This window comes from Erpetoichthys calabaricus, chromosome 2 (genome assembly GCF_900747795.2).
Source record: "Erpetoichthys calabaricus chromosome 2, fErpCal1.3, whole genome shotgun sequence".
In the NCBI taxonomy this organism is placed as follows: domain Eukaryota; kingdom Metazoa; phylum Chordata; class Cladistia; order Polypteriformes; family Polypteridae; genus Erpetoichthys; species Erpetoichthys calabaricus.
This window is the reverse complement of record NC_041395.2, coordinates 197,106,047-197,121,298: the sequence shown is the minus strand read 5'-3', so window position 1 is coordinate 197,121,298 and position 15,252 is coordinate 197,106,047. Positions and strand designations below refer to the sequence as shown.

Here is a 15,252-nt window from a genome sequence, read left to right as displayed (position 1 = left end):
CCTATCAAAAAGATAGCTGGTCCAAGGATGGAATCCCACAAGTAAGAGGAGCTACAGAGGATGAGAACTCACCCAAATGAATAGAAACGCTCCTATTTCTTAGATAAGATTTAAACCATTTCAGGGCATTACCTTGGATGACTACATACTGTTCAAGGCAGGATATAAGAATCATAAGATCCACAGCATTAAAAGCTGAGGTAAGATCTAGCAGTACAAGAATGGCAAAATCTCCAGGATTAGTAATTGGGAAGAGGTCACTGTTAACCTTTAACAAGGATGTTTCAGTGCTGCAAGAACATCTGTATCTGGATTGGAATTTTTCCAGAATACTATTTTCATCTAGAAATGTTTGAGGTAGGACAACTTTTTCAAAGACTTTAGATAAAAAAGGCAGTTTAGAAATTGGCCTGAAATTTGACACATTAGAGGGTCCTTATTTTGTTTTTTATAATACGTTTCTGCACCACAGCGTGTTTCAAGGCAGCAGGAACACAACCAGAAATCAAGCTAGCATTTATTAAGGTAACAATACTTGGTCTGACAGAATCAAAAAAACCCTTAACTAATCAAGAGGGGACACTGACCAGGGGGCACTTTGTAGGATTCAGGCGTTACACCAAATCAGACAACAGAGACGATGACACACGCAGGCACAAAGTGGTCAAAGACAGCTGAACACACTATGGGAAGAATCCTGAGCAGGCAGTGACACCGATGACCTAATAACGGTACAGTGATCCCTCGCTATATCGCGCTTCGCCTTTCGCGGCTTCACTCCATCGCGGATTTTATATGTAAGCATATTTAAATATATATCGCGGATTTTTCGCTGCTTCGCGGGTTTCTGCGGACAATGGGTCTTTTAATTTCTGGTACATGCTTCCTCAGTTGGTTTGCCCAGTTGACTTCATACAAGGGACGCTATTGGCAGATGGCTGAGAAGCTACCCAACTTACTTTCTCTCTCTCTCTCTCTCTCTCTCGCGCTGACGTAGGGGGGTGTGAGCAGGGGGGCTGTGTGCAGCTGCTTCCTGAAGGACATGCTGCACGGAGCTTCGCATACTTAAAAGCTCAAAGGGCACCAGTATTGATTTTTTATCTCTCTCTCTATCTCTCTCTCTCTCTCTCTGCTCCTGACAGAGGGGGTGTGAGCTGCCGCCTTCAACAGCTTTGTACCGGCGGTGCTTCGCATACATAAAAGCCAAAAAGCCCTATTGATTTTTTTTTTTGACTGCTTGCTTTGCACTCCTTTGAAAAGGAAGATATGTTTGCATTCTTTTAATTGTGAGACAGAACTGTCATCTCTGTCTTGTCATGGAGCACAGTTTAAACTTTTGAAAAAGAGACAAATGTTTGTCTGCAGTGTTTGAATAACGTTCCTGCCTCTCTACAACCTTCTGTGTTTCTGCGCAAATCTGTGACCCAAGCATGACATTCTAAAAATAACCATATAAACATATGGTTTCTACTTCGCGGATTTTCCTATTTCGCGGGTGACTCTGGAACGCAACCCCCGCGATGGAGGAGGGATTACTGTAATCTTATTTACAAAAAAGTAAACCTCCGTTTGGAGAGTAAGTTAGGGTATGCAACAAATGACAAATTCCTAATACAAGAAATTGTATATGGCGATTAAATGATATAAAATCACTAAAAAATTGATTTGTAATTATTGTATCGACCCAAACGAAACATTTTTAAAGTTAAGCTTAAAATCTGTTAGTTCAGTTCCAAAATAAATAAAAACGACGGTTTATGGAAGTGCAACTTTCAATAATGCAAATGTTTGCATTTCTTTAGAAAAACAAACGATATAATATCTATTAAGCAATTTGAGATATTTGCTTCACTTTTTTTGATAAGTACATATTTATACGTTAGGGTCCCAGGGAGAACAATTATGCATTAAAATTAAAAACCAGGTAAACGTTTGAAAGTTTAATAACTCCACTTGAAATTTATCAACATTATAGCAGCAGCGAAGAACAAAATTAAGAAAACACAATTCAAGACAAACAATGGAAATGAAGGTATGAACTGTATTAGTAAGCTGGATCATTTAAAAAATTGTTCAATATAAACAATTTTAAAAGTTTCTTTTAAACTCGAAAGTTTAGACCTTCATTTTCATGCCTGTTGATTGCTTTGTTGTGTTATTGATCATCATTTATTTTGTAACATAATAAATTAATGTCATTAACGTAATTTTCCTTTATTGAACGAGGTTCCAGAAATAATGTCAGACATGCCGTTTAGTACAAAAGTACCATAAAAATAATTTCAAATATTTTGAATGATAGAATTCACTATAATAGCAGTTAGAGCATCCACATTCAAATTTAGTATGGGGTTTCCTTAATCTAAAAATATGTTATGCCCTTTCTTTTAACTATCGAATCCTGACTCATAAATTATAAAACTGTTTTTTGTTTCTAAAAGTAAACACGACAGTAATACCATAAAGAGAAACTCGGATTCTTGCCTCGTGATTGCAGGAAGTCATATTAATATCGTCTTTTAGGGTTACATGGTAAATCAACGTTACTAGTTTTTCAACGAAACCGATGTTACAGAGGACGGACACGAATGCTGGGGGCGTAGTGTGGAAGGCAGGAGGCGCGGAAGGCCGGGGGCGTGGAAGGCCGAGTCTGCGACCTGCAGCCGGATACAATTGCCTGCAGCCGGATACAATTGCCTTTGCCTACTCTCATTGGCTGTCTCCCCGCGACTCGCAGTAGATATTATTGCGCGACTCCCACCTCCTAATTTCCGGTTGCGTTACAGGGGCAAGTCTGAAAGCCTAAACCGGCCCTAACTCCCAAGTATATGTGCACGCCCCATTTATAAAGTCTGAAGTGCGTGCAGTGCCTTTACTTACAGAAACTACATATCCACGAGGTCCCTCGGAAAGACAACAGCGTTTAGGAGTGAACTTTACAGCCTGACTCAAGTATGTATTTTTACAAAGTCCTAGGCAATGAGGTGTTAACACATAAAGAAACTGGAACTTTTCAATTTTTAAAAGTCCATCCGTCCTCTTCCGCTTATCCGAGATCGGGTCGCGGGGGCAGAGCAGAGATGCCCAGACTTCCCTCTCCCCTGCCACTTCTTCTAGCTCTTCCGGGAGAATTCCAAGGCGTTCCCAGGCCAGCCTAGAGACATAGTCCCTCCAGTGTGTCCTGGGTCTTCCCCGGGGCCTCCTCCCGGTTAGACGTGCCTGGAACACCTCACCGGGGAGGCGTCCAGGAGGCATCCTGATCAGATGCCCGAGCCACCTCATCTGACTCCTCTCGATGCGGAGGAGCAGCGGCTCTACTCTGAGCCCCCCCCCCGGATGACTGAGCTTCTCACTCTTATCTTTAAGGGAAAGCCCAGACACCCTACGGAGGAAACTCATTTCAGCCACTAGTATTCGCGATCTCGTTCTTTCGGTCACTACCCATTATGTACCATTTTTAAAAGTCATACTTCCGAATTCAGATCTCCAAGTGTAATTTTAATTTCACAATTTTGCTTTTCATATCGGGATTACACTTTTCTTTGTTCAATGGAGAGTATGTATCATGTGGTTGGAATATATTTTAAAAGAAAGTAAGTCGGTTGTGATAGATTTCCCTCAAATGACACGCTACTTTTATACTAACTTTCTTATTGCGGACTCTGTATATATTTTTTTCCTTTAGGGTGTTTATGTTGTGATATTTGTAATAATGTTACCTTAGTGCACTGTAGTGTTACAGAAATTTGAGGTTGATAGTTGTATTTTCTGTGCCTGCTTTTTGCTGAATAGGGGGTGATTGAATTGAAAGTCTCTCCACTTAGATTTCATATTTCTATCTTTGAAGGCATACTATAATATTACTACATGTACATATCCCCCTTACTGGCCTTAGTATTAATTTTCTTTAATTGACATTGTAGTGTAATATATTCTAACAAAGTGGCTAGAACAGTTTAAAAGTGATGTTAACAAATTAATTCAAATAAAACATATTGCATTAAATAATCAAGGTTCATTTGCTAAAACTTTGCCCAATCTTTAATCCTATGACTTCTTTAATAATACATTACCTTCCTGTTTAAATTCGAATTGGACTTACAAATTGTGTTGAAGTTTGTCAGTGGATGTATTCTTCTTTTTTTTTTCTTGCCACTATCCCCTTGCTCAGTTCCTTCTCCATCTTATCCCTCCACATACAGTACCCCCACCTTAGCATGGTTTCCCTTGGACCTTCCTCCTATGACAGGGCTTCTCTATATTCTTTCGATCATTGTTATACAACTTCTGCCCTACTTTTAACCTCTTCATTGCTCAGCCTGTCCATTAATGGAGTACTCCACCCAAAAATACATAAAACCTCATGTTTTTATTGAAAATGGATAAAACTAAATTCCTGATACATTGTGCTTCAATGGAGATCCAGCTTCAACAACCAGAGTAGCAACTGCAGTGAAAACATCCATGAAAAAATTTCGGGTTACTCGTGTTGCATAATCCAAATGTCCAGTCATGTACACAAAATCCCAAACCTCCGTATTTTGACTAAACATCATTACAATAAACCGGAAAATGCTCTCTTACAAGAAACAGGAGCATGTTCAAATGGAAACAACCTGAGATTGAAGGTTGTGTCTCTTAATATATTTATGCTAATTCTTCAAGCAATATTCAGTACTTTTTGCTTTTTGCTCCAAATTTCATTCAGAGGTGTTCGACAGTTGAACTACAGTGATAGTCAAGCAAAGCCCAATACTGTCCTGATTCTGTTTCTCATTAAAACAATTTGTTTTTTCAGCTCATCAGGCTTTCTCTCACAATGGCAGGGTGAATATTAATGCATTCAAGATTTTTTTGTCATTTTTCTTAATTACTTTAGATAGTTTCTATAATTATTATTTAGCTTTGAAAGTACAGAATAAATTATGAAGTGCATTAGCATTATTTTTTTAATAGTTAAATAATCATGTAAAACTTTCCTAATGAACTTTCATAACTTCACTCACAATTAATTAAGTCTGCTTAATCCAAATTTAAAAGCTACGGAGAGCTGGAGCCCTTTTCCAGCAACATTGGACACTGGTAGGACAGTATTATGCATATGCTCACAATCATTTCTAAAAAATACAATTTAGTGTCGCCATTTAATCTGACACTCATGTCTTTTGGATAGTTTCTCCTTTTTTCTCCACTTAAGTGCTTACTTTCATAAATCTTGAAATTAATTGTTAAAGATCTGTTCCACTTACAAATTTGGTTGTTTTCCTTACCATTAATGAAGTGAGTGGGCTTGCTTGTTGTTTGATAGTATCTGAAGTGAGGTTGAAGTATTAATGACAATGTAAGCCTAAGTCTGATCTCAGTGCTCAGTCTATACCTGTAGTTTGTGTTTAGCACAATGTGGGCGGAAAATCCACATAAAGAAGTAGGTGATTGTCAATGGTAATTGCACCTTGAGAACATTGTGTGTAAAATATATATCACTAAACTGGTGATAGACGCAACACAAATATGTGATTTGCTAGTTAACAAAATGGGCCCCCTATTGGCCCATCAGCAAGTAAGACTGTCCTGTCTCTCTTCTGTTTTTGAACACTGGAGCACATCCTTGTAGTTTACAGACAACTCTCTTTATTTCTCTTGGATAACAAGTTCTGAAGTCCTCTTTATTCTGGTTTTGCAAAGGTCATTTCACAAAGGTTGTTCTGCATTAAGTAACACATACTCTTCATTCTGCTACTCTCTCTAGTGTCTTTATCCTCCTTCACATTTTATTAGCATTTGGCAACATGTACAACTCCCTTCTTGCATGTTCCTTGCAGATTCTGCTTTGGACTTGTTCAAATCCGAACTTTCTGACTGGGCTTTCTGTTTTTCATGGTCAATTGATCTGTCCTCCTTGAAGCTCTCCTTAGGTATGCTTCAAGGAATAAGTAACAGTCCTACTTCTTTTGTCTACAGTCATTTCCTAAACACGTATTTCTTCTTATAGTCTCTTCTACCACCTTGGAAAAGGTGATGCACATTTCTTTTTGTCATTTTAATTTTTAATCCCAAAGGTTTCAGACAACAGATAGATATCCAACTGCCCCTTTTACCTTCTTATGATGGATGAATGAACATCATCCTAATGTTAACTACTCCAAATTCAATATCTTCTACTTGCGTCTTGCTTTTTCATCCAAAGATTTTTCTCTAAACATTCCCCTTGATGGGTGTCATCCTGTTTGGACCTTGGTGTGATCCTGGATGGTTCTCTCTCTTTCAATTGGCACATTTCTTCCCTGACTGAATAATGTGATTTCTTTCTTTCTTTCTTTCTTTCTTTCTTTCTTTCTTTCTTTCTTTCTTTCTTTCTTTCTTTCTTTCTTTCTTTCTTTCTTTCTTTCTTTCTTTCTTTCTTTCATAAAATTCAACCGTTTCTCACACTTCACATATGTCTTCCTTGAGGCTATTTTTCCTTTCCGGTTGTATTACTATTATGTTATGGAAGATTTTCAAACAACTGCTATCAGATATCTCCAGCTCTCGCAGACTCCAGCTGCTCAGCTGTATTTTCTCTTTTCTTTATTTCACCCATTCATCCTTTGATTCACTCTTTCACATGGCTTTCAGTTATAGCTAGAACCCAATTTAAAACTCTTGTCTTGATCTACAGGTTCTTGTATGGTTCTGCTTGTCAACAGCTCCACATGTTACTTCAAGAAATCATGATAAACTGCAAGATAGTTCTCCATTCTCACTCTGAAGCAGTGGAATAAGCCTCCCAAGACTATCTGCACTACTATCCAACTACCAATGTTCAGGCGCCTTTTGAGGAGTCATCTATTTTAAAAGTATCTTGGAATGTCGTAGACTTTTTGCTCCTTTACACCTATACTGACCCTGTCAGCCAGCAAACATCTTTGATGTTGTTTCAGTTCTATTTTGTTATCTAGCCTTGGGATGAGCTATACAATAGTACCTCACATTTATGCTTATAACTTTAAATTTTGTTCTGTTACTTGGTAAATGTGTACTTTCTAATTAATCAAATTACATGCATTGTGGTGTTCTTTTATAAGCTGCCTTGTATTAAAGTCTCTGTTAATTTAATAATAATATAAAGTAATAATCTGGTAGCAAGTCAGATTATGACAATGTATTTTGTGGCACTTGATATTCATCAGGCGTCTTGTCTTCAGATACAACTGTTTTTCCACACTGAGTGATCTTGTGAGATATGTAGACTGCAATGATCAATTTCACATGATCATTACTGCATTGTTGTAGGCAGTGGTCTGCCCAAAGGTGGAAGGAGAAGGAATGATAGTAACAGACCAGGAGATGAATGAGTGTCAAAAAGCCAGAAGTAACCAAAACAAGTTTTCTGTTGCCAAAACAAAAATAAAAAGGTGCAGTTGAAGGGGAAATCTAAAGATATCAGAAACAAAAAATCAAAAAGAAATGTGCATAAAGCTCTTTATTTTCATGGACGATAAGCTACCTATCATGCTAGTATTTAAAGTGTTGCAGTGATGGCATTTAAAACTTCACAACCCGAAAATGGTGTCCTGACAATGAAACTCACAACATGGGGGTACCCACAGACAAAATGGTGTTGCAAAAACAGTAATAAAATAAAATTGTACTTATTTCCATAAGCAGGGAAGACTTAAAATAGCCCAGAAATGTTTCTTAGTATTGAAACCCCTGAACACGTGAAACTTTGGCAGGAAAAAGTTGTTATTCCCATAATCATTTTTTAAAGGTTAATACTCATAAATGTCAGCAGTGAAAATCAATCAGTGTTCTCTGCCTCACTGTGATCTGTGTATTTAATCAGTTTTGCAGTCATATAAATAGCCAGGTTATATTACATTGCTTGCTTTTTGCTTTCATCACTGTGCTACAAAAGTCCATGAGAAAGTAATGTAGTACTGTGTGGTGCTCTCTAGCATCAACTCAATATATTGCAGCCACTGTAATGTGTTGGAGTGGTGGAGCACCACCACCACTGACCTGCTAATCCATGGGATTTTTCAGTTTTATCCCTTCATGACTTTCCACCCTCCAGACGTTTAACAATACTTGGACAAGGACTTTGGCTAACACAGAGTGAAAGAGAGAGTATGTCCTGACCACTACAAGAAAATGTACCCTTCCCATATTCATGTAGTAGAGCTTTGCCAGTTGTACCTGACATGGATGGAGTAAACTAAAAAATCTATTTTACAAGACAAGTATAACATTATTTGTTTTGTGGTTGGTTTTTGATGTCATTAATGTCATTTTAATGTTGCCTTTCCATAGTACATTTCCCAGCATTTAACTTTGTCAACCCGTGAAGCTAATAATGTGCTCTGCTAGACACAGTTGTTCAAAGTGAGTGCTGAAATGCAGAATATATGAGGTTGTGTTTCATGCTTTTATGTGTCAAATTAAATTGCTTCTTCACTGATTAAACTTGTAGTTATTCAGGTAACTGAAGCACATGTATCAGTACAGAGTAAGAAGTTACAGGGTAACCATTACTGGCACAGTGGACAGAAAGTAAACTTGTTCTGAAAAGCCATTTTACAACTTTCTTGTCACTTCTCCTACCAAAAATATTTTTACCATCCATTTCCTTTAACATCGCTCTTTTTGCTTTCTGTTAACTTTAGGACATTTTCTGCAGGTCTGTGTACCTTCAGCTGTCCTTTATCATCCAGGACAGTAGTATAAAGTGCCTTCTCAACACACACCAGCAGGAAAGCATCATCATCTGATTTTGTTCCCACAAGTATATTTGAATTTTGCTCTAGTGAATTTCTATTTTTACAAGATATACAGTAATGTAGGAAGTCTTGCAGTGTTTTGGTGGCTATTGACCTGTCTCTTTAACATCTGTCATAATGAAAGCATTTCAACAACTCATCAACTTCCTGTCTAATTAACCTCAATATTTACCAGTTTACCTGCAGGGTTAATAGATCACCAGAGGACAGCATGTTCCTGGAACTTCATGACATTCTTCAATATCTAGAAACACAGCTCTGTCTTTAGCAGAATTATTCCCCTGAAACATTTTAACAAAGAGACAGACTTGATATTAGATACTGTTTTTTCTTTCTGATTGGAAGACTGGGGCACAACATCTATATGCTGTTCATGTTCGGCACAGGTTCCACAAAAGGTTGGTGTTAATCATAACTCCTTTATTTAATGTGTATGGTGTAAGAAAAGGCGTTATATTGTGCCCGACCTGACACAGATTGACAAGGAGGCACGTGTAAAACAAATATTTATTTTTCCTCAGCTGGAGTGAACGTCTTCCCCGTAATCCCTCCAGCCACAACACAGTCCCAAACACAGTACACTAAGCAATCCAAAAACACTCCTTTCTCCTACCACCACTCCTCTACAAGGTTTGTCCTCCTCCTCCCGACTGTGGCCTCTGAGTGGTGGTCGCGGACTTCCTTTATAGTCACTCCTTTCTCCTACCACCACTCCTCCGCAAGCTTTGTCCTCCTCCTCCCGACTCTGGCCTCTGAGTGGTGGTCGCTGACTTCCTTTATAGTCCACCTGGAATCCTCCAGGTGTTTGATAGCCGAGTTCTGGCTGCACTTCCGGGTGTGACGAATATGCCGCCCATGTGGGCTCAGGAGTCCCAAGTACAGCACCCCCTGGCGGTGCCTGTGGGACCCAACAGGGCTGCACGCAACTCCAAGTCCCATGGAGCTCTGCGGGAATCCGAGGCACTGCTCCAACCCAGGGGGGCGCACTTCCTCTGCTTTTGGAGGAGCTTCATAAATTCTGCATTTGAGTGGTGGGGTTCTCTGAGGTATGCAGACCTGAGACTGGCCAGATGTTTGTAGGTGGGTACACTTTTATTGGTCTGGTCACTCTGATGGCTGTCATACTCAGGGAGTAGCTGTTGCTGTGGCGGATCATCTCCATCCGATGGTGTCTGATGTCACTTCTTTCAACGAGCATATTATTTGACTCTGATTAAGGCACTGTTGTCTGTTGTCTCAGTGTATGCTCTGACCGCGGTGACTGATATCTCGATGAAGGAGACATTTTTTTTTGCAACTTCTCTTGGTTTATGGGTGCCCGCAAGGTTGCACTGTTCTGGTTATGGGTGACTTCAATGTGACCACTGGCGCTGACAGAGCAAGCTATGAGGATGGTCTCAGTCCCCATGATTTTGGCAACTGTGGTGCTCCATTTTCCTTGACTTTGCTAAAGGTCAGGGTGCTGTGGATCTCTGGATCCTGGTTCCAGCTTCCTGAGTCACATAGTTGGAGTTGGTACTCCAATACTGGTGGTGCAGTGAAGGAAATCAAATACGTCTTCATGGGTGGATACTGGAGTCCCCTACAAAACCGCAGGGTCTGTAGAAGTGCCCAGTTTGTGAATTCTGACCACAGACTTGTTGCTGCTCTGAAGATCCAGCTTTGCTTCATTAGGCTACCACCTACTAAGAAAAAGAGACTAGAAACCAGTCTGGCCAGGTCCAATGAGTTTGCACTCATGAATGAGGAACTTGGGTGCAGTTGCCAAACCTAATGTGATGTGGGAGACCTTCTATGACAAGACCCTGAAGGTCCTGCTATATGGAGCACAGTTATGGCCAGGCTTAGAGGAGAGAGAGCATATAGAGAGCACAGCTCTGGTGTTTACAATGGGTTATATAGAAAAGAGTTGATATTTTTCCATTGGTTTCTTAGGTGTACATAAGTCCAACCTGATGTGCTGACGTCTGAGGTTTGATCCCCAGATGAGCCCCAACTAGGGTGAAACACATGTTTTGTACTCTTTGTAATATTTGGCAGGTACTGTGTCGCATATCTATGATTTGGTTCTTGCAACATAGAGGACGTAGTAAATGTTTGCCGACTGCTGACCAGCCACAAGTGTTACCTGGCAAGTAACTATCCAAATAATCATATTACAATTCAGGCCTATGAATATACTGTATATTTATATACAGGGGTAGGCAAAAGTAGGTTTGTATGGAAAAAAGACATGCAGGTTATGATTATTACAATTGCTTTACTAACTTTAAGAAGACAAATAATACAAATAAAGAATACAATAAATAATAATGCAAGAATAAATCCTGTTTTGTGTACTCACAACTGAACCTAGTTTTTCCCACTCCTGTTTATATACAGATGCTGGTCATAAAATTAGAATATCATGACAAAGTTGATTTATTTCATTAATTCCATTCAAAAAGTGAAACTTGTATATTAGATTCATTCATTACACACAGACTGATGTATTTCAAATGTTTATTTCTTTTAATGTTGATGATTATAACTGACAACTAATGAAAGTCCCAAATTCAGTATCTCGGAAAATTAGAATGTCAATTACGACCAATGCAAAAAAAGGATTTTTAGAAATGTTGGCCAACTGAAAGGTATGAACATGAAATGTATGAGCATGTACAGCACTCAATATTTAGTTGGGGCTCCTTTGGCCTGGATTACTGCAGTAATGCGGCGTAGCATGGAGTCGATCAGTCTGTGGCACTGCTCAGGTGTTATGAGAGCCCATGTTTCTCTGATAGTGGCCTTCAGCTCTTCTGAATTGTTGGGTCTGGCGTATTGCATCTTCCTCTTCACAATACCCCATAGATTTTCTATGGGGTTAAGGTCAGGCGAGTTTGCTGTTCAATCAAGAACAGGGATACCATGGTCCTTAAACCAGGTACTGGTAGCTTTGGCACTGTGTGCAGGTGCCAGGTCCTGTTGGAAAATTAAATCTGCATCGCCATAAAGTTCGTCAGCAGCAGGAAGCATGAAGTGCTCTAAAACTTCCTGGTAGACGGCTGCGTTGACCTTGGACCTCAGAAAACACAATGGACCAACACCAGCAGATGACATGGCACCCCAAACCATCACTGACTGTGGAAACTTTACACTGGACCTCATGCAACGTGGATTCTGTGCCTCTCCTCTCTTCCTCCAGACTCTGGGACTTTGATTTCCAAAGGAAATGCAAAATTTACTTTCATCAGAGAACATAACTTTGGACCACTCAGCAGCAGTCCAGTCCTTTTTGTCTTTAGCCCAGGCGAGACTCTTCTGACGCTGTCTCTTGTTCAAGAGTGGCTTGACACAAGGAATGCGACAGCTGAAACCCATGTCTTGCATACGTCTGTGCATGGTGGTTCTTGGAGCACTGACTCCAGCTGCAGTCCACTCTTTGTGAATCTCCCCCACATTTTTGAATGGGTTTTGTTTCACAATCCTCTCCAGGGTGCGGTTATCCCTATTGCTTGTACACTTTTTTCTACCACATCTTGTCCTTCCCTTCGCCTCTCTATTAATGTGCTTGGACACAGAGCTCCGTGAACAGCCGGCCTCTTTAGCAATGACCTTTTGTGTCTTGCCCTCCTTGTGCAAGGTGTCAATGGTCGTCTTTTGGACAACTGTCAAGTCAGCAGTCTTCCCCATGATTGTGTAGCCTACAGAACTAGACTGAGAGACCATTTAAAGGCTTTTGCAGGTGTTTTGAGTTAATTAGCTGATTAGAGTGCGGCACCTGGTGTCTTCAATATTGAACCTTTTCACAATATTCTAATTTTCCGAGATACTGAATTTGGGACTTTCATTAGTTGTCAGTTATAATCATCAACATTAAAAGAAGTAAACATTTGAAATACATCAGTCTGTGTGTAATGAATGAATCTAATATACAAGTTTCACTTTTTGAATGGAATAACTGAAATAAATCAACTTTGTCATGATATTCTAATTTTATGACCAGCACCTGTATATTTCTTACGGTGTAAGAAAAGGAACGGAAAACGGTGAGAAAGAAATTCAGAAATCAAGAAGAAATAAATACTTCTTGAAAGACGGAGTTGTGAATAGGTGTTTTGGTGGAGACGACAGATTATGAGTCAAAAGATCTAACCCTAGAAAAAGCCATGTACAACTGACCGTGGCTGAAGACTGGTTGTTGTAGATTAATGCAAATCTTTGCAAGCGTCTGTCCTTGGGACTTGTTGATAGTCATGGAGAAGGCGAGTCTGAGTGGGAATTGTGTGCATTTAAATTTAAAAGGGAGATTGATGTCGGAAGGAAGGAGAGAGACTCTGGGAATGAAAATTGTTTCAGAATTTTGGATAGCGATCAGTTTGCACTGAATAATATTTGTATGTATTCGGGTAATGATGAGTCTTGCTCAGTTGCAAAGACCTTTTGATGGCATAATATTTCGGAGGAGCATAACTACAGCTCCTACCTTCAGATGAAGGATAAGGGAAGGCATGCCAATTGGTGTGAGGGTGTGTAAAAACTCCTGTGGGTACGTTAGTTGATTATTAGGATCGTCACTGACTACTGTATCTACACTCTTGAAGGTCACTTTTTCACTTTGTATAAAATCAAGAACTTTGTTGTTAATATGTAGAGAATTGTCATTTGTGATGTTCAGTATTGGTCTTGTAGCAAGTTCTTGGGGAGTCACAGTTGAGAAATTAATATAACCGTAAAGTTGAGCAACTGGGTCTTGTTGTTGTGGTAAACACTGAGAAGGTAGCTCTGCCATGTCTCTAGTTTTACCTTCCCAAACTTGAAGAAGCCATTGAACAAATTGAGTTTCACTTTCGAGAGCTCTCATATTTTTTGTGAGTTTTAGGACTTTCATTTCGTTCCACAGCTTGTGTTTGTTGATGGAAGAGGCAACGGTGAGAGCTCGAGAACCGCAGAAGATAACAGGCAGTATTTGGCGGAAATTAGGGATAATGTCGTTCATTTTATAACAAAGGATTAGGAAACAACTGTCGCAGTATAACGAAAATAGGAAGGAGCGAAACGAATAGCAGGGAGCAAAACCAATGCCAATGGTCAACAGAGTACCTTCCTGTAGCAGGCTACGGAAAAGACTCCCAGGCGCACACATGGCTGAAGTGAAAGGTCACGCGGTCAGACTAGATATAAAGTGCATCCAAAAGTATTCACAGCGCGTCACTTTTTCCACATTTTGTTATGTTACAGCCTTATTCCAAAATGGATTAAATTCATTTTTTTTCCTCAGAATTCTACACACAACACCCCATAATGACAACGTGAAAAAGTTTACTTGAGGTTTTTGCAAATTTATTAAAAATAAAAAAATTGAGAAAGCACATGTACATAAGTATTCACAGCCTTTGCCGTGAAGCTCGAAATTGAGCTCAGGTGCATCCTGTTTCCCCTGATCATCCTTGAGATGTTTCTGCAGCTTAATTGGAGTCCACCTGTGGTAAATTCAGTTGATTGGACATGATTTGGAAAGGCACACACCAGTCTATATAAGGTCCCACAGTTGACAGTTCATGTCAGAGCACAAACCAAGCATGAAGTCAAAGGAATTGTCTGTAGACCTCCGAAACAGGATTGTCTCGAGGCACATATCTGGGGAAGGCTACAGAAAAATTTCTGCTGCTTTGAAGGTCCCAATGAGCACAGTGGCCTCCATCATCCGTAAGTGGAAGAAGTTCGAAACCACCAGGACTCTTCCCAGAGCTGGCCGGCCATCTAAACTGAACGATCGGGGGAGAAGGGCCTTAGTCAGGGAGGTGACCAAGAACCCGATGGTCACTCTGTCAGAGCTCCAGAGGTCCTCTGTGGAGAGAGGAGAACCTTCCATAAGGACAACCATCTCTGCAGCAATCCACCAATCAGGCCTGTATGGTAGAGTGGCCAGACGAAAGCCACTCCTTAGTAAAAGGCACATGGCAGCCTGCCTGGAGTTTGCCAAAAGGCACCTGAAGGACTCTCGGACCATGAGAAAGAAAATTCTCTGGTCTGATGAGACAAAGATTGAACTCTTTGGTGTGAATGCCAGGCGTCATGTTTGGAGGAAACCTGGCACCATCCCTACAGTGAAGCATGGTGGTGGCAGCATCATGCTGTGGGGATGTTTTTCAGCGGCAGGAACTGGGAGACTAGTCAGGATAAAGGGAATGATGACTGCAGCAATGTACAGAGATATCCTGGATGAAAACCTGCTCCAGAGCGCTCTTGACCTCAGACTGGGGCGACGGTTCATCCTTCAGCAGGACAACGACGCTAAGCACACAGCCAAGATATCAAAGCAGTGGCTTCAGGACAACTCTGTGAATGTCCTTGAGTGGCTCAGCCAGAGCCCAGACTTGAATCCGATTGAACATCTCTGGAGAGATCTTAAAATGGCTGTGCACCGATGCTTCCCATCCAACCCGATGGAGCTTGAGAGGTGCTGCAAAGAGGAATGGGCGAAACTGGCCAAGGATAGGTGTGCCAAGCT

General features: G+C 40.3%; 1 protein-coding gene across 1 annotated transcript in view; it reads left to right on the top strand.

Moving 5' to 3' along the window:
- Nucleotides 1-2,805: 2,805 nt before the first annotated feature.
- Nucleotides 2,806-15,252, top strand: part of plaat1 (phospholipase A and acyltransferase 1) — a 274,219-nt gene continuing 261,772 nt past the window's right edge. The window contains exon 1 of the mRNA XM_051922060.1: nucleotides 2,806-2,952. The gene's annotated coding sequence lies outside the window, so the exon portion shown is untranslated. The remainder of the gene's footprint in view (nucleotides 2,953-15,252) is intronic.